Consider the following 24,428-nt stretch of genomic DNA (forward strand, 5'->3'; position numbering starts at 1 on the left):
ATTCTAGGTACGCGCACACTGGGACTTACTTTCGAGTAGGCATGCATGGAATCCGATTGCGCCTGATTGTCCTAAACACGTTTGCATAGAAGCCTTTTATTTCCGAGTAAAAGTCTGCTGCAGTCCTACGAGCGCTTGTTTGGGAGTGAGTCTCATGAAATACTAAACTCTAACTTGGAAGTAACTCCTATTGACTACAATCGCTTTGCCTGCTAATAACAACAGCCCAAGTCTGCCAATGTTTACTCGGAGGTGTGTTCAGTGGGGCTTACTCCCAGGAAAGAGTGCGTACCTAGAACTACAGCCTGGGGCCAATAGCTCTTACAGTGGCGATTGCGACCGAACTGGGGTAGGGGGGTGGGGGAAGAGTTGTAGCTGGCCATGTGCGCATGCCGTGGCTGGGAGGCGCGCGCGGGGTGGGTGGAGGGAACACCGAGAATGAGATTTCGCTTTCTCTTTTGCGCTCACTTTCTCTCGGGTCGTTCAGTTTCACACTCACCCTTCCCGCTCCCTCCCTGCCTGCCTCTCGGCTGTGCGCTTGTTGGTGTGTGTGCGTGTGTGTTGTCTCATCTTGCCTTTGCCGTGGGGTGGGGAGGGGTGGGGGGGTTGTTTGGTGGCGGCGATATAGCAGCCCTGCTTGCGTTCGCCTTTCTCAGATCAATGCCCCTGGCCACTCACTCACTTTCTGATGTTGCGCGACGGGAAATGCTTTGAATACTTACGACATGGCCGCTCACATTGATTGCCAAGATTGACAGCAGTAAAGCAGCAGCGCCTTCGCTTGCATCGGGAGGGAGTGAGAAAGACGGCGGCGGCGCGGGGGAGGGGGCAACGTGGGGGGAAGCCAAGCCCAACAACAAATAATAATGAATCCGATTGTAACTAAATCTCCAGGCAACCCGTCAGCAAACTTCTCCTGACGATCTGGCGCCCTGCCTATCCATGGCCCGGAGAAACATCACCACCACCAGCAGCAGCAGCAGCAGCTTGACTGTAGCTCCTTTAATTCATTTCTTTCGTTAGTATATTATTTGCAGCTTATTCACCCTACCTTACAATCAGTCACTTCTTTCTCCTTCCCTCCCTCTGCTGCACAATTCTTATTATTATTACTATTACTATTTAAAAGGAAGGACTCCCAAGGCTTTTTAAAAAATCGCCACACTGGATCTCGAAGAAGGTAACTAGGAAAAGAAACTACCCGGCTCACCGCTTATTGTGTTGCTGATACCTGTTGTTGACTGTGTTCGTGTGTGGTGCAGGCTTGGCTTTTGGAGTGGGTTTTTTCGATCATGTTCTACGGGCGGCGGCGGCGGCGCGCGGGGGAGGTGGGGCGCTTGTCCGTTTTATTTGTGTCGCCTTATACTAGAGAATACGGTACCCTCTCTCGCGCTGTCTTTAAGGGCTTGTTAGTTGCAATTGACCAAAGCGGCCGCCGCAACAGCAACAGCAGCGTCCGGCGGTAGATTGTGAAGTTAAGAGATTTCTGAATGAATCTCCGGCACGATTGCTCGCTCCTAGGCTTTTTGGGCAGGGGGGTGTCGGTGGCGGCGTATGGGAATGGGATGGGAAAACGCGAGCTGATGGAGAAAGTCCTCTTTACGCTTCTAACCTGGGGTGAGTTTTCCTGAGAGGGTCCTGAGGTTGCATAAAGATCCCGCTACTCTGAAATCACAACACTGCCGCTTCCCTCCACCCATTCCCTTCCGCCATCCAAGTGGCGTCTATTTTAAAACGTAGTGACAGATCAGCGTTGTATTTTAAGATCACCCGCTGCTTGCGAACACATGGCGCTCGAGAGATACTGTACGTAAGAGTGATACTAACATAGGCAGGCGAGCGAGCGAGAGAAAGCGGCGGGAAGGGAGGGGGGAGGGAGCGAGAGGAAGAAAGAAATAAAGCCCTTAAATCAATATTTGGGAGCAGAAAGCTGCTGTCGTTTCTCCGAAGGGGTTCGCCTTCTCCCGCAGATAGAATAAGGATGGGAGAACAAGGACTATTGCTAGCGGCTTTAAATCCTCCGTTAACTTTGAGGTGGGTAAACTTGTCGAGAAGTTCGCCGCTAGTGTGCTTATATATCTGTGGAGCAGATCTTTAAGAAAGGAGAGAGAGAGAGATTGGACTGCTAGGTGGTAATACTGCGTTTGACCACAGAGGGGCAGTAAATCGAGGATCTCCTGTTCCGGTGGCGCCTTATCTCTCTGCAGGCAGACGCTGGGATAAAGTTATACCGAAAACTTTAAAATTGATATCACACCCTAATTTGTGTTCCACAGGGAGGGGGAGAGAAAAAAAGAGAGAGCCCAACAACACACAGGGCTCTGCTTACACCATGAGAAGGGGAGCTCTTGGCTGCATTGTGGGCTCGCCCAACATTCAGCTGGGGATTTCTTGCTGTGTCTTAGCTCTTGCCGGAGGTCATGCAAATCGACCTTAAAAGAATGCATAAGCCATAAATTAAAATAAACCCCGTAGCCACGGGCTGATCCATAAGTAGACAATACCTGGACAAAACGGCTTCCTTTGCGAGCGGGAAGAAAAGAATAGTGGCTAAAGTAAACCCAAAGTAAGTTCCTAGGAAGTATTTTTTTTAAAGTTTAATTTAATTTGCATTAAATGTTGTTCTCGTCTGTTACTATTTCGTGCAACTCTAATTGCAAGGAAACTGCCTTGATGAACAGTTTAAAACGGACTCGCAGAAATGTGGGTGAGGAAAGGGGCTTTGGTTTCTCCTTTTCCTTATTAATTGCTGTTTCTTGTTTGTGATTTTGAAGACGGATCCCTTTTAAATGGCGCGTACGTAAGATGTGTTGATGTGGAGATCTTTTGACCTTTTCATATTTTGTTGAAGTCTGGGTTGTCTTCTCCAGAACTGCGTGTCCCTTCGATAGGCACTCTTGTGTTTTGTGGCTGATTCTCTGACGCGTTTTGCTTTATGTTGCTTTTCTTTTCTTTTCTTTTTTGAACTATCGCCCTACAAAGATTCTTAAAATTATGTAAGTGGGAGGACGATTAGAATGACTCTCTTAGCGCTCTCTGCTTGATTTAGTGGTAAAACAGAGGTGGCTTTTTGAGACAGTTGTAGGTATGCGCGCATCTGTGGGACAGTACATGCCGGCACGGTTGCACATTCACACGATATCCATGCTGCTTGCACGTGTATACTTTCACCGGCTTTCTGTTGCTACCAGCTCTACAGTCTTTCCGCTTTCCTTTGCCTTTCCGCGCCGCTTTGCAGTCCGGGTTCCTCTTGCCTGCCCGCGCTTGGGGAGGAGAGCAGGGCCTTGGGGTCAATCAGAGGCACAGATCATATTGATTTGATTGCTGCTGCCGCCCCTGCTTTGCGCAGGACTCATTTCTCGGGTGTTTAAGGACGGCGAGAAGGGAGTGCAAGTGGCAAATGTGAAAAGGCAATTGAGCGTTGTTGTGTCTGGGTGTCAGGGAGACCTCGCCGGGGCTTGGGAGCCTGCGGACAGGAGATTAGTTGAGTCCTCCAGGGTGTTTCCCCAAAAGCGCAGACAGGCAAACTTTCCGAGATAAACATGGTCTCTTCGCCTGTTGTTAGGCAGATAAGGAATATGAGTTGCATGTAGGTTTCTTTTAAATCGGCGCTGAGTGGGCAAATTGTGAACCTATTTTAAATTTGAATGGGGGAGGGTAAAAGGTAAAGATTTCCAAAAACAACAACAACACATTTTCATATTTTTATTGACGATCTGATTGTAGCGAGATGCTTATCGTTTTCAAGCAGCGAACATTTTACTTTTTCAAAAATCCTGCAGCGATGTAAAGAGAATTTGGGAGATGGGAAAGAGGTAGAAACAGGTTTGAGAATCCAATTACATCGCACTTGTACTGAATCCCTCGTGTGCTCACCCACTGCATTAAACTGCCTTGACACAAAGCAATTAAAAAAAAAAAGAAGACACCAAATTTGTCATACAATGCAACCTGTTATCTGAAAGTTTTGAAAACCTTGTGCAAAATGAGGTGTTCAGGGTGCTTTCTTTTTTGCACTTGATTTCTATATGTACGACATCTCCCTTTTATAATTAGTAACCGTATCTAGAAGAAGTTAATCTTATTTAAAAATAAAATTGATCCTGCCCTCCTACCCCTCAAATGTATTTTTAGGGAGGTACATAATAATTAGGTTACTTGGATTACGTTTGCAGCTTGAAGTAGCTTGACACCTGGCAGAGAACTCCTTAAGCGTTTTCTTTAAACTCTGCCTCCTTCTCCTTAACTGCATTTCTTATAATACATTCTTGTGTTAAGTGAGAAAGGCTGTTTGTAAAACAATCCCCTGGCTAGTCCCAGTGTTGGGTGAAGCTGATCTTCTAATGGCATTTTGTTTTGAACAGTTGCTGTAGTTGAAGTTCCCTCATAAGGTAAGGTGGCACTGGCTCTGAAAGGAGGTCCAAATGCCACATTTATAATTAGACTGCCAATTCAGCACATTGTATCCATTGCTATACAGGGATATACTGCTGTGTCTGGCCTCTCTCAATAGCCTGTATTCAGAATTAGCCAATTCAACTACTTCAACTTTGGAATCAAATTTAGAATAGGCAATGAGAGAAGGGAAAGAAAGAAAACAATAACTCTCCCTCTCTCTCTCTCTCTCTCTCTCCTCAGCCGGCTATTAAAAGCCAAAGAATATAAGGAAAGCAATCCATACAATGTAGCTGGAATCCATACATCAAATGCGAGTTTGACAAGAGGCTTTTTTCCCTTTAAAAAAAAAAGTACTTTGGGGGAAGGGAATAACCGCCCAGTGTGGTGGCAGGAAAAATATTTCCTTAGCCTTTACAGTGTGTGTGTGTGTGTGTGTGAGAGAGAGAGAGAGAGAGAGAGAGTGTGACACATAAACTAAAAAAGAATGGTCAAAAGAATACGACAATTACACCTGCCCTTATATCGGAACACAAATCACTGGAGAAACCTGACAAGGAAAGCCTTAAGCCGCCTCCCTTGAAGACGTAAGAAGAAGGAACTTCTGCTAGCAGCAGCCTGCCTGCCTGCCTGCCTGCCTGCCTGAGCTCTCTACATTCAGAGCGCTCCAGGGAAGCCGCCGCCGCCTCACCCTAGGGGCAGTTTGACACCCTTCAGCAGACAGCGAGGGAATAGGATGTTGGGGCGGGAGAAGGTCATTTGCATTCGCAGGCCCTTCCCTCCAATCAATGACCTTCTAATTCTCGGGAAAGGAAGGCGCTGAGCTTTAGGGTTAGCTGGTGATCCTCGCGCACGCGGCATGGGGTCGGTGGGTGGGGGGGAGAGGAGAGGAGGGTGCGTCGGTCGAACTTCTTCAAACTAAAGTCCTGCTGTGCTAGTGTGGAAGCAACTGGTGAACTGCAGCAGGAGGAGGGATATGTGATGGCGGTTAAGTGCGCGGGCTGCGGCAGGGTCCGCTGGGAAACTGGGGTGGTGAGTCGGCCCGGGGGTGTTAGTGGCTTTTCTGTGAAGTTTTCCCACAGACAGTGGTGCGGCGGCGGCTATAACAGGCGGGGGAAGGGCGGCAGCGGCGAAGAACACGCGCCGTGGTGCCTCTGTCTCGTAACACGCCGAGCCCCAGCGACGGGACCGGGTGTTGGGGGCGCCGTTCCCGGCTGATGCTGGCCACGCTCTCTCTTTCTTCCAAGCTCAGTCTCACTTCTCCGGGCAGGCTTGGCTGCAGCGTTTGTTTGAGTCTTTTTTCCCCTCTCTCTCTCCCTCTCTCGCCCCTCCATTCCCTTTGGCTTGTAATAGTGCCACAAGTTTACACGGCATTCGCCCCAGTGACCTGAATAGGACTACTCTGGGATAATGTGAGTTATGAAGTGCTGGCTCTTCTAGGGTGTCGCATATAAACGAGTCCCTCACATTCCCTTCAGTGTGTTACAGTACATATAGATAAGTGCAGGGCTGCTATTGTGTACTTTACATACGCACTCACACACCCCAGTACCACCAGCTGACTCCACATACGTCTCAGGAATGTGTCAGTGATGTACACAAATATATTTTGGGAGTATATTCTGTCACTGTGTAATACAATATGCCTGCCTAATTACAATTTTGATAATCGATTTATGTTTGTAAGCTGCTTGGGTAACTTCTGTTGATAAATGCACTGTAGAAAACTTTAGTTAAAATGAATTCTACATGTTATATCTCGATCCTGTCCCCCTCTTACCTAAATACTGAGTGTATATGTAATTGTATGTGATCCTTTAATGTGGGTGTGCATTTTGGGCACGTAAATGTGAGTACACTGTCAAGAATCTGTAATAGTTTAGGTAAAAGGAAGAATTTCCATTGGAAGTGAATGATCTGGCCACACTTAAAGTTTGAATGACTTCTGGTTCAAAAAATAAGTATAAGGATACTGTTGTAGAGATATAGCCTGCTCCTTGCATGTTTATAAGGATTCATTCTTATCCCCAAATAAGCAGGCGTAAGACTATTGCCTTAAAGTATTTGCATATGTTCTGATCAAGATTTGTTCAGTGTGAGTGGTGTGTGTATATATGCTCCAATCTACTCACTCTTAAAATAAAAGCAAGATTTTTTTTTTTAAAAAAAAACCTCACCAGAATTGTATACTGTGTAGATAATTGCAGCACTTCATGCTGAGCTATTCACCTGAGGCACAAAGTAGATTTTTTAAAATCCAGACTTGTATATCTCTTATAGTAGTTCATTTCTGATGTTTTGACCAGATCTGTTTTAATGAGGGGTCAATGGCAAACAGTTCAGACTGACCTCTTCCTTGAATTTGTTTTACATCCTTGCATTGGAAAACCTAGCAAAGAGATGGAGACCATCTTTGCTAGCAAAGTAAATATTTTGCTTCTGCTGGACATTCAGAAGTTTCTCCAGTCATAACCTTAATATGTTTGTCAAGCACTTTGATCATCCTGTGAAATATTCCTTTATCGTTGGTCTTGTACTGCTAAAACATGTATGGGCCCAAATTATAAGGTAGCAGGCATTTTATTTATGTAATGCATCTTATGTGAAACAAACTACATATAGATAAGAACTGGTACCATGGTACTGGTACTTTCACTATCTGTGTAAGAGCTTCATAGTGAGGTTAAACTGGGTGTGTACTGCACTTCACAGGTAGTAAATGCTGTTTGTTTATGTATATTTGTAAAACTAGTGCTTCAGAGTAAATCCTGTACACAGCGATTTTTAACATTTTCTAACAGCGGCATTAGATTTACTTTCATTAAATTCTAATTAGTGGGATTTCCCATCATATTAATATTCTTAGGATCGGGGTACTATCATGAAAATAGAGTTCAAGTTGACAGGATGATACTGGAATGCTGTGATGCTTTTTACAATATAAATAATAATGCGGGTGTAGTTTATTGCAGGAATAGCACACGCAAACATAAACCTTATAAATTGACATGTCTTCAGTCAATCCTAAATACATCTCTTCCCTTCCACTTTTTTCACAGTGGCAGCAGGTACTTGCAACCAAATTGCAAGTGAAAACTTATTGATCATTTTTTAAATAAATATTAAAATCTTAACTATGGTTCTCGTTTCTTTAGATCTATATAAACTAATACAAAAGGATTATTATAAAAAAAAGGTTTACTGTTTTTGCACTGGAACCTTATTTATTAATTTACAAATGTGTATAACATCTAACATCCCTATTCTAAACAGATTATGCAAAAATGATGCAATGTCTATCAGTACTTCATTTAGGGCTGGAGTATAAACCTCAAGCAAATGAGCAGCCCATTCCTATGCATGTTTTCTCAGAAATAAGCCCCATTTAGATTGGAACTTCAAACTGAAATCAATGTGACTTGAATGTCTAAGCATTTTTTTAGGATTAAGGTGTCAAACTATGTGGACTTCAATATGTATATTTACCAGAACAGAAACCCACCAATTTAAAAACTAATGAAATGGAATATTGCTGTTTTCAAATATTTCTTATGATAATAGCAAATTAACCCTTTATTATTTTAGTTAAATTTAATATTTTGTTTTTGTGATTACTATGGAAGGTATTGTGCCAATTTCTAGCTTGCAGTTACCTTGGAAAGTCATGAGTTATTTGGCATTGATGAAACTGCTACATATACCCATCGTATATTCAAGTATTCAGTGAAGTTTTAAATAATTCTCTTTCAATTAGTAGAACAGGAACTTGAAAAAATGGATTTCTGTTAAAGAAGCAAGAATCAGTACATACCGATTTCCCTTCCCCCTTGCATACTTGACAATTCTTCTATCAGTTTTAGTCTCGCATGTATTTCTAAGGAAAGAGAACTGTCTCATATTTTAAATCTCTATTTAGAAGTACTTATTTAATCAGAAAATATAAAGCTAATTAGAGAAATGATTGATTGTTTAGTTGCAGTACAGGTGGATATTTCTGAAGTCAAGCAAAACATTCCATCAAGCTAAAATGTTTTTCGGTTACAATCCTGTATACACAGTTACCTGAGAGTAAGCCCCATTTAACACCAGGGTTCTTACTCTTGAGCGTGCATACATAAGGTTCCCCTACAAAAGTATAGCTAAGTACTAGAAATTATAAAGTACAGATAATCCTGACCCAGATGATTTACCGGTGTGTCAATATCTACCAAGACTTACCACTCTTATATATAAAAAGAACATTGTAAGCAAAATTTGAAATATAGTTTTTTGTTTATTGGGTAGAATTTGATGCAGGCATTAATAAGTAGCAGTGCAATAATATCGTTGGATCCTCTTTATATTTTTATAAAGCTAGCCTTCTGCAGTTACTTTCTGTACTGTTCCAGCAGCCAGCCATCACTACTAATAGTTTTCTGTAGTGGTGTACGTATTAGAGCTGCTAAAACTCAAAATTTTAATATAAACATAATGCAAAATGAAACTAGATGCATCAGTGTTTTGACGATACCACAAGAATTTCAACTTCTCTGCATCATGAGGAAATATGAAAGCTTTGGTGGTTGACTTTTGTTAACATATTAAAAAACCCTATTGGTATAAATCGATGCAAAGACAATTTGCAAGTAAAGCTACCTGAAAACACTTTAAAACCTGCTTATACAGTGGTGGGAGTATAAGTTGCTACAACCAAAGGATCGTTTTCATAGGTAGATGGAATAGTACTGGAATGTTTGCCACTTCTACACAGCAGAGGTATAGTCCATTCTCTTTCCGGTATTCAGAGAGAAGACTCTGCAAAACCGCAACATCTCAGAAATACTGTATTGATTTGATTCTTAACTGCAGGCCCTTCATATCATTGCTCAAAATATCTAACTTTACACCAATATTAGCCATTCTTTTTATAGTGACACTATGCTTAGTGAAAAAACTTCTAAGCACTGAGGTCAGGTGTTGAGATTGGATTCTAGTTTATTTTTTATGAATCAGATAAAGATTTCTGTGCATGAGACCGTATGTGAAGATGAGAGAACAAGAACATTTCCATATCAAAGGCAATATATCTGAGGCTGCATAGTAATTAAAATGCAGTGGTTTGCACTCTGTGCTATCACTTAAGCAGAGCATTGTTGGGCTCTTGTGCAGATTGCAGCCAGTTGATTCTTGCATACTTTTAGAAATACACTTACAGTTTTGCACAAACATTTATGCCAGTCCACACTTTTCTGTGGATAATTTGTATTTCATCCAAGCCGTTCAAAGCCAGAGGTTTTTTCTTTCTTTTTTTTTGAGCAACCCCCTCATTATGGCTTTTGTGCATCAACTATTTTTATTCTGGTTGTTTGTATTTCCTCTTACCAGAGTGATGACTTGTTTATATTCAGATTCTCATTTTATTGCCTAAGATTTTCCTTCCCAATCCTTTCTGTATATTTCTCACATTTGTACTTTGTGATTAGAAAAAAAAATCTTTAATTTTGAGATCAGAATGGGACTTTTCATAGCCTAATTGAAGAGTGCACAAAAGGTTACATGTTGTATTTAGACTAAATCCACTGCATGATCTGGAGAGTTTCTTTTAAAGATACATATAATGCACATTTACTAGTTCTGGCTAATCCTTACACAATGCAAAGGGAACTAATAAATTGCTCTGAAGAATGCTTTCTGCTCTAGGCACTTCACAACTGCATTTGATTATATTTGTGTGGGAGTTCAATTTTTGGAATTTCTTCTGTTTGAGCAATTATTTCAAATAATGGTTTATTTTGGAAGAATTATTTTTACTAACTTTATTGGCAACCCTGGCCTTAGCTCCCCTCCCCTAAAGTATTTTAAGATTATAATCCAATTCAAAGAATGATGCTTGCATAGAAAATAGTATTTTGGGTGAGCTCTTAAAATGAGTAGAAAGATCCTATAACATAATTCTTATTTACAGGAGTTGTGATGTTAATCTTTAGAGTCATGGCCAGATTCCAGCACAGATAGGGTAGGATGTAGCTTCACATTCACTTTCCCCCACAGTCTCAACTGGCTCACATAATCCTCTCTTCCTGTCCTAAATATATTTGAGTGGTATATCGGTAGATTATAGGATAGATCTTGTCTTCTAGGTTTTCTCTTCCATTGATTTGGATGAAAATTATCTCTCTGTGTGTATGTGTAAGTCATATTATCTGTGAATTTTACATGAGGATAATCTCTTTTCTTTGTAAATCAAAGACTTTGCATTAAGTAGTGTTGTCAGCACATGCAGTGTCTTCTCTAATTATAAAGTGGCTTATTTCCACAGTGAGCTTTTAACCAGAAATGTGTGGAACTAGGTCAAACAAAAGATCAAACCTATATGTACATGTTGCAGATTAACACACACCTGTGAAGTAGCCTTTTTTTCTGGCTTGCTAAACTTGTGTTGATCCATAATCTTAATGTATGTCAAATCTTTCACCAAGAAGCAAATGGTGACCCCTTTCACCATGAAGCACATGGTGGATGATTGTAAAAATGAACTTGTGATGAAGGTGAAACAGTTACCAGTCATGTGAATCCACCTTTAGCCTCCTTTAGTGCATGATGCTGCAGGCTATTTAGCGCACAAAATACTTTGAGGGCCTTCTAGATGAAAGGTGTTAATGTACATAAGGGATTTTGTTTTTATGGAACCAAATAGTTGTAAAAGGTTATGTAGATTTAGTTTCTTCTTTTATAAGCTCTTTCAGAAGACAAGATTGGTCTTTTGGGGGGTATAGTAGATAAACTACAACTGGGTCTCCAAACCTGATTCTTGTTTATGTTATACAGAGGGACTGTCAGTTGCTATTATTTTAAAACAGTGAAGATTGTCTTAGATGTTCTACAAATCCACTCCCACTTTATTGTGTCATACTATATAAAAATTTCTAAAAATTAAAATAAACATACATGTGTTTATTACAGATTTTTTATTGGTTCGCTGTCTTGAGTAGGCTATTACACTATATGATTCATTCATGATTTGATTTTTTTGATTTAGATTTAATACTTGCAAGCATTGGGTAACTAATTTTCACTTCAAGTATTAGAAAAGCTTTCATCAACATTTGTTGGGGTCCCATGACAGTGTTTGCACTGATGCTTCTAAGGTGCCCCGTCCCACACTATAATGGTATTCCCCTGTGCTGCCTTAAAGCCAATCCTGGGAGTAGTTTCCAGTGCAATACAAGAAGCTACAGATTAGTAGAAAAATATATATGAATACCTTGATGTCCAGACAGAATCACTTGAATGCACCAAAAGAACTCTGGATCATTGCCACAATCTTCAGTGTTGTTGAAGTAGTACTAGCAATATAGGTGCAACATATGATTTCTGCACAATATTAAATCCTTACAGCTTTAACCTATAAAATAAATGGGCAGTGGAAAAAATCTGAATTTATCTTTGCCAATCCTGTTGCAAAACACATCCCTCCATGTGAAAGTCTATATGAATAGACAGATCTAAATAATCAGACTGTGGCCCAAGATTTCCCATCTGTTACTTGCTTCTGTGTCTAATGTGCATATAGTCTATATTGCCAATGAGGAAAGAGATCCTTACAAATGGGCCACAGACTACAGCATCCCTTGGCACATAAAATATTTGTGTATACAAGCATGCTACTTTATATGAAGGCATTTTAAAATCTGTATTAGAGTAGTGCATAGGAGCAAAAAATCTATTTTTAACTTAGGCTTTCTACTTTAAAATGTATCATTTGTTAAATAGATAAAATTAAAGTATCAAGTTTTTTAGTATACACGCTTGGTAAAATCCTCATCCCAGACAAATCCATGCCATGCCTTTAAACACCATCCACATTTGTTTTCAACAAACAATTGTTTTACTACTTTCAATAGTTGTATTGCACTATCAAGTATGTTGCTATTTTGGTTTGAAATTGAACAAGAAATTATTTTGTATCCCTATTTTGAAATTTACATGACCCAAGATTATGGCTTTTTAATTTTCTTGTTTGGAAGGCTGGAAGGAAAAGGAAGGAGGGAGAGACAAAATAATTTTTGCTGCTGCTACCTCTCTGCTTCTACTCCCCATAAAAGAATTAGAAAGGAGAAGGTGGGGAGGGACAATGTTGCACATTTATAACATCAAAGAGAAAAGTTGCCATAGTTGCAGCCTTAAGCATGAAGTCACTAGTGTACTTCCTAATTATGGTACAAACCTGCGGCGCTTGTGTAGAATTGGGCTTCTGTGGATTGGTGCAGTAATTTTATATGGAGGTACACAATATCTTCTCAATATAATTTGTCTTTTCCAAATGGCTGGTATACATTTGGATTGACTGTGATCAGCCTTTATCCTATCTGTCTTTTTAAAAAAGATGATATAGAAAAGGGATTATGAAAAGAAAGGTAAAAAGACTTAAATATTAAAAGCAAAAGGTGTTACTAGTTAATGAACTAGTGCAAAGAAGGGAGAATGACAAAACTTAACTTGTATTCTTCAGTACTCATTAGTGATGGTTGTTATGATTTATGGCATATATTTCCAGTGAAGAGAAAATGCATCTTGCTCCAGACTGCTCTGCTCTTTCTCAGTCTCTTTGAATTCAAAGCCATGAAGTTTTTTAAAAAAAACATCCAGTGCAGTTTACTCAAACTAAGTCAAGGGAGCTTACTCCCAGGTAAGTGTGCATAGGATTGGAGCCTTAAAGAAAGCATGTTTCATGAAATAGCAGTTTGCTGCCTTTGAGAACCTTGGTTCATTTAATGCTATACAACTTGTATATTGGTAAGTAGAACTACAGAACCTCTTAGGGAATGGGAGAAAAGCAGCTTTTTGTTTCAGGCTGGGCAGCAGCATGCATCTGTAGCTAGGGGGGAGGGGAAAGAGAAATAAGGGGATGAGGGTGTTCAAAAAGAAGTCTTTGGCTGTATTCACCAAAAGGCCAGCAAACAGCACTAATTGTTTCTGCCGGTATTAGGAATAATAGTTTTGTTTTGTTTTGTTTTATTCTTCCTCTCATTTAAGGCTGCAATCCTATACACACAGGAGTAAGCCCTGTTTAGTTTTGTGGGACTTCTGTTTTGAGCAGTCATGTAAAGGATGGCAGTCTAAGTATATTGACAGGAACATTGGTCAGCTAAGTTCAATAATGCTATCAGATGTAAATGTGTGCAGTCATATACATAATGCTTCTGTTTAAAGGCCATGCTAAAACCCTATCAGCTCAATCAGTTAAAATCCTTCACAGAAAGAGAGGTTTTATCAGCCTTCCTAAACAAGTTCAGTGAATTGTTCAAGCTGATGATCTTGAAAGCGTGTACATTTTATGTGATTTTTGAGTTGGCTTTATGAAGGTTTTGCTCTAATATGGATTTTGGAATTTCTCTAGACACAGCCTGCCTTCTGAAGACAATTTCACCTGGAACAGTGTTTTCTCAGTATATCTCAGAGCAGGGGTCAAATGAAAATTTGAAGCAGGGAATTTAGCTTGTAGGTAATGGTAGGATAGGTATAGAAAAGCAAGTCTCTTGACTTGTAGAATGAGAAGTAAACAGCTTGGCATCATCATGGTTGAGATTTCCCCAGAATAAAGGGGGTTCAAAGAGCTCAAAGAGGGGTTCAGGTAGCAGTGGGATAGGAAGAAGAAGGGGCAGATGAAAACGTAACTCAACACATGAGGATAAGCACTATGCCAGCTGAAAAATAAACTTGCTTTCTCCCTCTTCGTTCCAAGAAAGTGCATTGACTTAGGCCACAGCTAGACCTAAAGTTTATCCTGGGATCATCCAGGGTTCGCCCCTGCCTGAGCACTGGATCCCCTGTGTGTCACCTAGATGAACAGGTTTGACCCCTGGACGATCCAGGGATAAACCTTAGGTCTAGCTATAGCCTTAGTCTGGTGTTGGCTGAGTTACTTAAGATTCTAGGAATTGAGAATCCATGTCTATTCTTATGTAGGTGTTTTTTAAAACAAGTATTCCTAGTGTGTAGTAGTGCATTAAGTAAGTAGGCTAAAACTTGTCACACAGTTGAGACTACTAATGGCAGGTTGTGGAAACAATGCAGAATTTGACTTGTTGGTATTCATGGTCATAGACTCATGTAATTAAATTCTCTGTTCCCTTTCGGGTTGGTTATTTTAGTCTATAGTGCACTGTAATGTTTCCTTTAGATTGCCCAAAGATGAAAATAAGATTGATGTTGTTTGATTGTATTTTTGGCTACATTATTTCTGTGCCATTGGTGTGTGTGAGAGTGTGTGTGTGTGTGTGTGTGTGTGTGTGTGTGTGTGTGTGTGTAGTTTATTTTGCCAGGGCTGGACTGAGTTTCCTGCATCTTCAAAATCTTTGAGAGCAGCCAGTGTTTGCAGAAACAGAACAACTCTGAAGAGGGGCCAGTTTGCAATTGGTATATTTTGCAAGGCTCATCTTAGAATGTAATGTGTTATTTATGAGCTTTTCTCCCACTTAAGAGTCTGCGCCCTGCTTAAAATGAGGCCAAAATTAGTTTTAAAGTGGGACCCTGCAACAAAATGTTGCAGTATAGAATGTTTCTGTTTAAGGTCCCAGCCACTCCGCTCCTTCCTGCCTCAAACTGTCAGTCAGCATTTCATGCCCAGTGGGCAATGCCTGCTATGGGATCTTTCCTCCTTTAATTTCCATTAAAAAAATTTTTTTTGGGGGGGGTGTTTGGAGCATAGTGGTGTGATATATACACTTGGGCCCAATCCCAACTATAGTCAATTATTTTACCTCTCTGTTGATGTTGATGCGTAACTTTCTGTTCTGCCTCTGGGAGCATTTTAAAATATCTTCTCTGTGTGAGCCATGCGCTGACTTATCCAGACAAAGAGATGGTTCTTTCTACAGTTTTTGTATTCTGATACGTCTCCTTCTCCCCTTCCAGTCACTCCATTCTAAACCTAGTTATCAGTCACCCCCCATGCCCGCTCATTCGACATTCTGTGGCCGACCACCTTTAGAATTTTCTTTTTAAAAGATTTTTTTGGGAGGGGGGCATATCTGTAAACCTCATATCTGCTGATAGCTCTCTTGTATATGGATGAATGCAGGTTTGGGTCCTGTTCCACAACCACAGGAAAACTTGAATCGGTACATGTGATGATGATATTTCCCATTCTTTCTGTGAAAGTGGCCTCTATTTGTTTCTTTCTTTCAGTCTAGCTTCTTTGTCAGCCAATCGGCTATTTTAAATGTCAGTTTATTTATCTCATCACAGGGCAGTTTCCTCGTCCAGAACAGTTGTCAGACTCTCTTATGCCTGTATTTTTCTGGATGCTTGACAAGACTTTGTGCTTTAATGCCCAAGTTTCATTGCTAATTATAAATGCAATACTTTGAATTCCTTTCTCATTGGATGTCAAACTTGTGTCCAGTGGAGCAAGCTTGTGGAGATATATCCAAGAGAAGCTTATCAGGCATGGTCTGTTGGAATATTTAGGAACTAGTGAAAACCTTTCTTTTAAATTGGGTGTTTGGGAATAGTGAACAACAACAACAACAACAACTATACAGCTAGAAAATAAGAAAATACCAATGCAATAAAACACCATAAAAAATGAACAGCAGACACACGCAGGTGAAAACAGGATGCAGCAGTTGTATGTGTCATATATTTTTACTGATTTATATTTTATTTTATATAAATTGTGATCTATTTTATTCATTTGGTGTCTTGTATTCTTGCTGTTTTATATTTTATTTTATGTAAAGTGTGTTCTATTTTATTTCGTAAGCCATAGTAAAGGGCCGTTCAGACTGAATAATAGGGTAGAAGTCATAACATAGGGTAGAAATCATAAATATTTGGTAGAATTTGGAGCATGATTCTAAATGTGCTCTTGCTCTGATTCATGCTGAACAGTTAGAGTGGTTTGCTGCTCACGTCCATTAAGCTTTTAGCACATATTTAGTCCACTTGCTAGCCTGTACTAAGTTCTGCAAAGCTCTGAGTGTGTATTGATGAAAACTCCATTTTTTCCCCTTTTACTTAATGGTTTACTCTATAGTTTTAATGACCAGCATGCTAGCTTTGTAATGCTGTGCACACTTACTTGGAAGTAAACTTCACTAAACTAATGAATAAATATGTACAGGATCACTCTGCAAGCCTTTCAGGTCTTGTTTTGTCAGCAGATCATGGGTATGTTGCAGGCGATAATATGGCTCTGGCTGCATAGCTATTGCTTAAGTGTGCTGTTAAAATATGCCTGGAATGTGGATCATTGTGCCTTTGTTGATAGAAAATGAGGTATGCCTATGCAGGTATTGCTGGATATAACTCAACTGAGTAGCAAAGGAGGATGGACAAGTGGTCAGGAACATAGGAAAATAAACGTTTTATTCATCATTCTTTTGCTTTGTTTTAGAGATATGCTGCTTCTCCCCTGGCACCCTCCCTCACACAAAGATTTCTGGCTTTTTATACCCCAAACATAGAATATTAATGCATGTCCAAAATCTTTTAAAAATGCAATAATTTGTACCTACTTCCAACATCAACAGTGCAGTTCTTTATTGCTGTAATAGCTGCAGGACCACATAAGGAATAAACTGCTACCATTCCTCAATCTTCTGCCATGCTGGAAAGAATAGTAGTGGCGATCCCATTTTCTCTTGCATGTAAGTAGAGAGTTTGCTGCCTTTGAAAAGAACACTGTCCACTTTTTTTTCTGTTCAGGTGGACAGATGTAGACCTAGGTCTCACTATGTCATTAAAAATCTTTAGGGCCCACTTAAATGAAAAAAAGGGCAGGAGTTCCAAAGATAAGGTGTCACCATTCAATAAGCCCTATCTTTTATTTCTGCCAACCTGATGGAACCTATTGATAGGTGTGCAAGCTGGGCATCTTATGAGTTTCTATGGTGCTTGGATGCATTGGTACTTGAAGGCACTTCTAGAAAGGCTTATAAGGAACCATGAATGTTTCATTAAGAAGAAATACATAAAAAAAGTACAGAGTGCTCGTTTTCCTTGCTGTACTATGCCCATGCACCAATATTGCCTCACCCACCATATGTGTAGTGGGAACCCCCAGTGCTAGATGGTTCCAGATGACAAAAGTATTTGATGGCTTTTGGAAGGGTCGTAGATGAATGGTAGAGCACATGCATGGAAAAGGGCCGTAGCATCTCTAGTTAGGGCTGGGAATGAGTTCTTTCTAAAAACCTGTATAGACAATACTTCAGTGGTTTGACTACAATATTACATGGATTGATAGTCTGACATGATATAAGGCAGTGTCTTGTGTTTATTTTCATCCCACAAAAGATTCTTGAAGCTACTCAAAGGCGAATTCTACTGATTTGGGATTATACCAGCACCCACCCAGTCTCTCCCCACCTCCTAGTATGCTTAGGAACCTTTGGTTAGAAAAAGTGACAAAGGGATAGAAGAGTACTAATCCTGATGCAGCATTTTATTCTCAGATCAGGTAGTTACAGAAAGGTGCCTTAAATCAGTGACACTTTGAATGGCAGGGACTGTATGGACCCAGAAATGTTTAATGGCCATAAATGTTGGATAAGTCCACAAACATAAAATACTTGGTTTTTAAATATATTGCAAAACAAACATTTTAAAAACAAAAACAAGTGTTTCTACAATTTCTTTTCAAGGTGCCTCTCTGTATTTTGCATCCCTTTATTCTTAGGCCTACTCTTTCTTGTACATAAACTCTCCCCCGCTCTTTGCAGATAGTTCTCTGAAATCTACCCCCACACTTCTCCTCTTTGCACTGTTCATCCAGTGCAGTGTTTACACCTGTTGGTCACTGGGTGAAGTAACAACAGCAACTGCATTAGAAAATAATTTTTATCAACGGCTGTGGAATTACTCTAGTAAATAGGCAGTGAATATAGATCTACATGTATGGTTGGTTTGAAACTGCTACAGAACTACTGTTGCCAAATAGAGGCAGGAGTGCCTGCGTTCGTATGCAGCGTGGCTGGCTGGGGAGAAGAGGGCATTCAGGAAATCAATTGTGGACTAAATGGTGGAGGTCACAACTTTAGCTTATTTACATTATAATTATTGGCCCCGTTCAGAAGACACCTTAAACTACGGCTTTAACCACATTAGTTAAGCCAGAAACCTGGGCTGTGTTCAGAAGACACCTTAAACCATGGGTTTAACCATGGTGAATAAAGCAAAAAAGCCTTATTCACCGAGGTTAAAGCTGTGGTTTAAGGTGTCTTCTGAACATGGCCTGGCTTTGTGGCTTAACCACCATGGTTAAAGCCATGGCTTAAGTTGTCTTCTGAATGGGGCCAGTGTAGATAATTCCAGGTGCATTCTTCAAGAGTAGAATCTCATGGGTAGTATCCTATATAGACCCATTGAAATGAATGAGACTTAATTCATTTCAATGGGTCTCCTCTACATAGGACTAATATCGGATACTACCCCATGTGTTTATGTTGGATACTTCAACATTGCATACATGAAAACAGGGGAAATGCTTGTGCATGAGTGGGTAGACTCAAAGCGAAGTGAGACGCCCAAGTAGCATGACTCTCTGGACAATGGTGGATGAACACAATCCACATTCAAATGTGGCACAACTAGAAAGTGCAATCTAAAAGTGCAAGGAAGCGGATGGTTACAAATGAGAAAATCATGTAACATTGAAGGTTTTGGGAGGGAATGTTTGGAGAGTGGGGAGCCAGCAAGTGAAACATTTTTGTGCACGTTACTTTGTTTGCTTTGGTAACATAACTTACAGTTATGTGGTGAACAATTATAATTTTGGTATGAGGCTTTCAAAAGTGATGAGGCTTTCAGACATATATTCACACAATGTTGGTAGGCAGCTTGTTTGTGATGCACAACCTGGTCCTTAGCTTCAGTTGTGATAGGCATGCTATGTGATAGGCACTCCCCCTGAAGCAAAGGTGAGAGGAGGAGCAGGAGGGGCAAATGAACATATGACCAGTATTTATAGCAGCCTCCCATAACCTGGTGGTCTCCGGATGGGTTAAAGTACAACTCCTGTCATCCCCAGCCACCATCCCTATTGGTTGCTGGGGATAATGGGACTTGTAGTTCAATGCACCTGGAGGGAATGTGGTTGGGGAAGGCTGTTCTATAGGAGCTAACCATGGTGAAATTATTTATTTTATTTTATTTATTTTATTGATTACATTTTTATACTGCCCAATAGCAGAAGCTCTCTGGGCAGTTCACACAAATTAAAACCATAATAAAACAACCAACAGTCTAAAAACACAAATACAAAATACAGTATAAAAAGCACAACCAGGATAAAACCACACAGCAAAAATTGATATAAGATTAAAATACAGAGTTAGAACAGTAAAATTTAAATTTAAGTTAAAATTAAGTGTTAAAATACTGAGAGAATAAAAAGGTCTTCAGCTGGCGGTGAAAGGAGTACAGTGTAGGTGCCAGGCTTACCTCTCTGGGGAACTCATTCCACAGCCAGGGTGCCACAGCAGAGAAAGCCCTCCTCCTAGTAGCCACCTGCCTCATTTCCTTTGGGAGGGGCTCACAGAGAAGGGCCCCTGTGGATGATCTTAAGGTCCGGGCAGGTACATATGGGAGGAGGCGTTCCTTCAAATAACCTGGCCCCAAGCTGTTTAGGGCTTTGAATGTCAATACCAGCTCTTTGAATCAGCCCGGACCTGGACTGGCAGCCAATGAAGTTGTGAAATTAGAGCTGTGTCTCAGTTTAAAGAGGGAATGTTGGAGGTCAACATGTGGTTGAAGGTTAAAAAATATGGGCAGGTTCAAGAAAATTCAAATCCATGTCTTGCTAGATGATTTCTTGCTTTGATCTCTAGTGAGAACAGCTGGCAGAGAAACAATATCAACTCTTGTAGCTCTCTTGTGAGGTTTCTTGCATTAAATGCACTTCCTCTCTTTCCTTTGTGAGGACAAGTTTGAGGAAGAATGACTGCATTCCCTTCCCTTATTCCTTGGACCAAGATCTCTATCTGTTGGGGAAACAGCAAAGCTCTGGTTAGGATTAGAATGGATTACCTCAATCAGGTGGATGGGTTTCCCAAATTGCACAAAGAATCGCATCATTTCAGAAGAACCCTTGTGTATCAGCAGAGTTGCATGGCCCCTGTGGTGGCCATAGCTGTGAGGAAAGAGTAAAAAAAAAAGGCATTACACGCTCCCTTATTGCCATTAGGACTACCGTAAATAGCCTGCTTTGGCTACTCTCTTCTTATAGTTTCAAGGTGTCCCTCCACGACTTGACATTCCTTTGTAAACTATTGTGAGAAGAGAGGATTTCCCATAGTGCAAAGATCCCAGATGTTCTGTATCTCCTCAGGATGGCCTTCAGCGAGCTTCCAAGTGAACGAATATTGAATTTGCTGCTCTTAATGTTTTCCTGTATCAAAAAGGTAAATGATACTTTTTCTCTCTCTATCCTGAAGCCCACATGAAGTGGCTTTTCAAGCAGCTTCATGTTCCTCTAGTTCACCATTTTCACTCATGAAGCCATCTTCTTAATCTTCATTGAGTTTCCCCTTGAACTACTGGACACTCTTGTCTGGGAAATGTCTTGGGAAATTGTCAATCTAGTTGCCATAACATCAGACAAAAGAGTATCTGATTTTGATACTCTTTCAGTGGAAAAGGAATGCTGTGTTTTCCAGAAGGACAAGCTGGTTCATGATACCTTGTATCAAACCTTTATTCCTAAAATACCTTTCTGTTCCATTGATCACAGAAATTAGTCCTGCTGCCCTGTTGCCCTAACTCTTCCTGCTACTTGGAGAAAAGGTGAATGTGTGTAATGATGCCTCAAGACTTACTGTGAGGAGCACCAAAGCTTCAAGGAAATCTGGAGCTCTCTTTAGGCCTGTTCAGATAACACATTAAGCCATGGTTAGGCCACTAACCCTTTTGAAACAAATGGTTAGTGAATGTGTTTAAACCATGGTTATGTAGCCATCATGGTTCGGAATGGTTCACATGACATGCTAAGCCATAATGTTTAGCTCAAAATGCTTAACCACCACAGCTTAGTGTGTTGTCTGAACAAGGTCAATGTTCCTTACAGAACAGAGCCCCTGGGGCTGAGGCTTCTATCCTGGCCAAACTAATATATTAGCTTGACGTGTCAAACATATGGCGAGAGTGTTCCTAAAGGAATTACTGCCTTTTCTGTCAGTAGTTCCAGTATACCCTTCCCCAGCCTGGGCCCCTCCAGATGTGTTGGACTACAACTCCCAGCATTCCCATTCAGTCATGCTTCCTGGGGAGATGCTGAGAGTTGCAGTTCAACACATCTGGAGGGCACTAGATTGGGGGAGACTGCTCCAGTGCTTCAGCAGCCAAGAATTCTATTGGGAGAGATTTTTAAAGATTCCACCTCGGCAAGCCCTTGTTCCTTTGATAAACGTTACAAAATGCTCTTTTGCTGATGCTTCTTATGATCATAGAATCCTTCACGGAGTTCAGGATCAACAGGTCCAGAGATGGCTTTCGAATCAGTTCCCCTTCCCGCTGCACTTCAGACTCCTTGTTTTTATATGTGACACTTCCATAAAGTCCCTTGGCTCGTAGTAAAAAAAAAAGTGTTTTTTTCTGATCAGGAGAATCTCCTTTCTCAGAGAGGAAATTTCTGTTATACCCTTTCTGATTCCTTCTGCTCTGGATTCCTTGACAGATTTCCTTGCTTATACCTCTCATTAAGTTTTCATTCTAACCTGCTGATGTTCCAGAGAGAGAGAGAGAGAGAGTAGGGGATCTTCTCCACCCCAGTTTAATGGTCAGCTTCAACTTCCTGCCCCCTGGTTCTGAGGAAGGGGACTTCTGGAATCTCCCTCTGCCTTTAAACATAAAGATTTACAGGGAAAGGCAAAATTGCAGTCCTTGGTTTAATTTACTTGTCTTTTTTTTTTTTTAGCAGAGATAGATCCTCCTCTTTTTTTTTTTTAGATTTAGGTATTAATGATGATGCTAGGAAGTTTACCAAAGCTGGCACATGTGAGATTAAGACAAATAAAAAGATACTGGGTTGGATCCAGGATAAGGGCTCTATTCATGGAAAATGCATCCATCCAATTTTCAAGGATTCTCCCTTCTCTTCCCGCCCCCTGCACTGTAGCTCGTCCCATTCAGAAGGGTCCCTGATCCTCTGTGTAGCATTTTCAGGGAATGGAGGAACTGTGTGGGAGGACAGGGCAGGGAAGTCCACCAGTTAGATGTGCGTAAATCTGAATCCAGCCCACTGTAATGTTTCCAGATTAACCAGAGGCCAGGTTTTGAAAACTTCTAAAATATTCTTTTTGCTCAAAATCAATGCAGTTTAATTCAAGTTGCATTTGGAATGACATGTTGGCTTTCGAAGAAAGCAAATAAATCGAGCAGGCTAACTTTTCGTGACCCGAGCCAGTTATGAGTGAGCCTTAAAATGCGTTGAACTAAAGCATTTCTTTTTTAAACTGAGGACCTTATGAGACTTCAGGGTCAAACCCTTTGCTCATTTGACTAATAATTGTGCCTGATGTTGCTGTCTCTTTCATGTCAGATAGTCACTCTGCTTGCTGGCAGGCTCTAATCTAATAGCAAGTAAAACTGATGGTTATCAACATGCAGTTATAATCTAAATGTTGCTATTATCATTATCAATGAAGGTATAATTTTCTTTTGTTCTGAGACCTTTTAAAACTGCATGGCAACCCCAACATTGTATTGCATTTGGCATTCTCATTTGCCATCCTGAAGATATATGCTCGCATACATAGTAGATTTATTATGTGCTTTCATAGAATCCTGAGAAATTATCTCAAAGTTTGTAATGTGAAGAAATTCATTTTGCAGTCTATTTTTTTCTTTTTAAAGTTGCTGCTGGTATATTTGCAGTGTAATATATTGTATCTTCTGCCTCACTAGTGACTCTAGTGCCTAGGTCTCATGGAGATGCCCTGATGGTACTGCCCTGCTAGTTCACAAATCTTGTCACTTCTGGAGAACAGCCTTCGAACTGTTCGTTCCTGACAAGAGACAGTCCCACTGCAGGCCTTGGTTTCATGTTACATTAAGTATTAGTGCTGTTCTTTCAGGAGCTATTATGCTGTGGCATCAAAGATTTTCTGACAGGCCAGTTGTAGGTTAGCACTGAAGCTGTCTACTGAAATTTTTAAGAATTGAATTAAATATATATGATTGGATTTAATATAAGCTAAGAAACCATGCAGAAAATATAACTGATGGCTAAGAAAAGTTGAGGGAATAATCATTTGGCCCTAGCCTATTTGTTCAAGTGTGCCTGGGTAATTGTAATTTGTTAGGATATTCGGTCATTTGTTCACTCCTGTAGTTTTTCTTGAAAGATATGGCAAGTGAAACTTAGAAATGATCTTTTATGAAATTAAAATATTTGGTGTGGCAGCCTCTGCTATGAATTCATGCAGATCATCAATAAACATTAGTTAATTACAATAAGTGCTACATAAAAAGGCTGGACAAAGCAATCCTCTGGTTTAAAGGTGAATAAAATGTTTCTGGTAAATGGTTAAAGAAATTGTTTATTTCCAGGTTGCAGCTTTGCACAAAAGGCCATAAGTTTCAAATGTAAGGCACTGTGTGAGACCTCCCAAGTCCTTGAATCCAGAGATGTAATGCTTTTTTATATTTAATTTGTAAATATTATATAATTTTGTTAGAACCAATTATCTAAACATGTGTACAACCCCCTGCAACTTTATTCAGCAGAAAGAGCCAATATATTCAGTGGCATTTACTGCTATGTAAGTGTCCATAACACTGAAGCCTTCCTTACTTGCTATGAATGAATTTATAAACAATAGTCTTGTTTATAAGTTCATTTTAACCCCTTCTTAATATCTAGTAAACTTAAAGGGTCAGAAATATCAATTACTGAAGTAGGAAGGAAGAAAATTAATACCTATGGCAACAGTGGGAAACCTATTTATTCTCAGGGTTACATTATTTTGTGGGTAATCTTCCAGGGGCCACATGCCAGCAGTGGGCAGGGCCAAGGCCATATACACCTTCCCTTCACCCCCACACCCTCCCCA

The 24,428-nt window shown here is 40.4% G+C and overlaps 1 protein-coding gene across 5 annotated transcripts in view; it reads left to right on the forward strand.

Moving 5' to 3' along the window:
- The window catches only part of SOX6 (SRY-box transcription factor 6), a 530,518-nt gene that overhangs the window by 6,029 nt on the left and 500,061 nt on the right, over positions 1-24,428 (forward strand). For 3 of the 5 annotated variants that reach the window (XM_063117230.1, XM_063117236.1, XM_063117234.1), the window contains exon 1: positions 2,227-2,566. The exons of 1 other annotated variant lie outside the window; for it this stretch is intronic. The gene's annotated coding sequence lies outside the window, so the exon portion shown is untranslated. Of the gene's footprint in view, positions 1-1,886; positions 2,035-2,226; positions 2,567-24,428 lie in introns of those variants that run through there. One more of the 5 variants, XM_063117231.1, reaches the window with a different exon arrangement.

This window comes from Elgaria multicarinata, chromosome 2, assembly GCF_023053635.1.
Source record: "Elgaria multicarinata webbii isolate HBS135686 ecotype San Diego chromosome 2, rElgMul1.1.pri, whole genome shotgun sequence".
Taxonomy (NCBI): Eukaryota; Metazoa; Chordata; class Lepidosauria; order Squamata; family Anguidae; genus Elgaria; species Elgaria multicarinata.